Source organism: Mixophyes fleayi, chromosome 4, assembly GCF_038048845.1.
Source record: "Mixophyes fleayi isolate aMixFle1 chromosome 4, aMixFle1.hap1, whole genome shotgun sequence".
NCBI classification, from domain to species: Eukaryota; Metazoa; Chordata; class Amphibia; order Anura; family Limnodynastidae; genus Mixophyes; species Mixophyes fleayi.
The window spans coordinates 40,024,638-40,027,180 of record NC_134405.1 but is presented as its reverse complement, the minus strand read 5'-3'; positions in this window follow the sequence as shown (position 1 = coordinate 40,027,180).

Genomic DNA, 2,543 nt, shown 5'->3' with positions numbered 1-2,543 from the left:
ACACAGCTAACTCAAGACAACAACCCTCTAACCAACATAGTTGTGTGACTGATCACACAGCCAACTAAATACTTTGTAAACTTTGCATTCTAGCTGGAAAAATATACAATATGATGTAGCACTTACCCTTGTGTATCAAACCATTGTCCCATAGATTGTGAGCTTGTGAGCAGGGCCCTCTTACCTCTACGTATTATCCAATATTATTTGTTCCCAACTGTAAAGCGCTACGGAATCTTCTGGCGCTATATAAATATATGTTGATGATGATGCATAATATACAAAGTCATTCTTAGTTCAGTCTGCATGGATGCCTAGTCCACCAAAACTGTTACCACTCTGAACATGTAGAAAAGGAACCAACACAGTCACAAGCTCAGCAAGTGTCTGTGTTTAACCCAACATTTCAGGACACTTGGGGCAGGATTAAAGTCCCATTTTAGTTTTAATTCAGACAGACATTGGATGCAGTTTTCAAAAAAAATGACCACAGAATTTATTAGGTAGCAATTTGTTTAAAAGCACATCCGACTAGAAGACATCAAACCACATGTGGTTTGGAGAATACTGTGGTTTGTAAAGCCAAGTCCACCTAGAAACACAGAGTGTGAAATCAAATCAAAACAACATATGACAATTCTTCTGACCCTGCTGCCTCTAAACTTCTCTCCGTCTCCTCCTACATTGGTCTCTTTCAATGAACCTCCTCTTCTTCCTACAGTGGTGGCCACTATTAATCTGGACTTTTCCCAACTCTGTGCTGTCTGACTGCAAGTCCCCTTTCCATCTCTCTGATCTCCATCCCCCCTATTACCATATTCCCCACGCCTCTCTCACCTCCCTCCTCCAATAAAGCTACCCTCACTAGCCACAACCCTAGACTTTACCTTCTTCACTCTCCATATTCGGTCTCTCTCCAAATCCTGCCACTTCCACCTCCAGAATTCCAGGATCCAGTCCCTTCTCACCGTGGAAGCAACCAAAACCTTCATTCACTTCCTCGTAACTTCTCACATAGACTAACGTAACCTCCTCCTCTTTGGCCTACTGTACTCCCACCTCACCTCTCTTCAGTCTATCCTCAACACTGCCTTATTTTCATGTCGTTGCTCTAACTCTGCTGACCCTCTATACATTTTACACCTTACACTTGCAGAAATACATCATAAATATTGGTCATGAACTGCCTCAATTATGTCAGTTTCTCATAGGTTTGCTACGATTATACCTCTGAAGTAGTTGTGGTTTTATACAATGAAACGCATTAGTTTCTCTTGACACTTTTTAGGATCTCATCCGATTTATCTCCTTGAATTGAGTGACTGAAAACCAGACCTGGAGCGGAAGGGTACCTGCCCCTAAAGACTGTTGGATGTAAGGAAAACTGGTGAAGAACAGCCAAAGGAGAGCAGATACTATTGCAAGTATTCTTGCTATAACTGAATTGCACTGTGAGGAAAAGTTCTTTATTAACCCATCATTGACTACTCTACAACCCTTATTAGAGATGTCAATTACAATATTGTTAGAGCTGTCCATAATTGAGTCTTGTGCAATACAGTACAAGCATACATTGTGGGATAGAAATGACAAATAAGTTCAGCATTCTCAAGTTTTGATATAGTCATCTGCTAAAGGTTTTAAGAACATATGTTAAGTATTAACAGACCTTGGGCCTGATTCATTAAGGATCTTAACTTGAGAAACTTCTTATTTCAGTCTCCTGGATAAAACCATGTAACAATGCAAGGGGTGCAAATTAGTATTCTGTTTTGCACATAAGTTAAATACTGTCTGTATTTTTCATGTAGCACACAAATATCAACTTTAAATTTCAGTGTACAAATAAGCTATCAAGTATTTGTGTGCTACATGAAAAAACAGTCAGTATTTAACTTATGTGCAAAACAGAATACTAATTTGCACCCCTTGCATTGTTACATGGTTTTATCCAGGAGACTGAAATAAGAAGTTTCTCAAGTTAAGATCCTTAATGAATCAGGCCCCTTTTGTTTACAGTATCCGGAGTAGAGTTAGATCTGCATGGCAATTAAGTGATGATGACCACACTGTAGGAAGTATTGCAAGCACCCTTATTTTTTGCCTTTATGGAGTTATTGTGACTTGATCTAGTATTTTGTGGTCAGCTTCTGCAATAATCACCGACACTACATGAATTATGGAATTTAGCTTCATGATTGAACTTTCATATGGATACAAAACACAGTGCAGTATAAACAATTTTAATAAAATATTATATTATAAAACTAAAACATTTCAGAACAGTATGTTTTTTTTTCTTCTCTCCACTACAAATAATAAATAATACAGTAAGATTTAAGGCAATCTTTGTTGGGACAAAGTAAGCCATGTCCAATAGTTTTGTTGGCATTAAAAAAAAAATGCTGCATTTGTATATATACTGTACATTCCATTTTCAAGACTGAAACCAGGGCCTAGATTTACTAAACTAAGGGTTTGAAAAAGTGGAGATGTTGCCTATAGCGAACCATCAGATTCTAGCTTGTCATTTAATTTCGCAA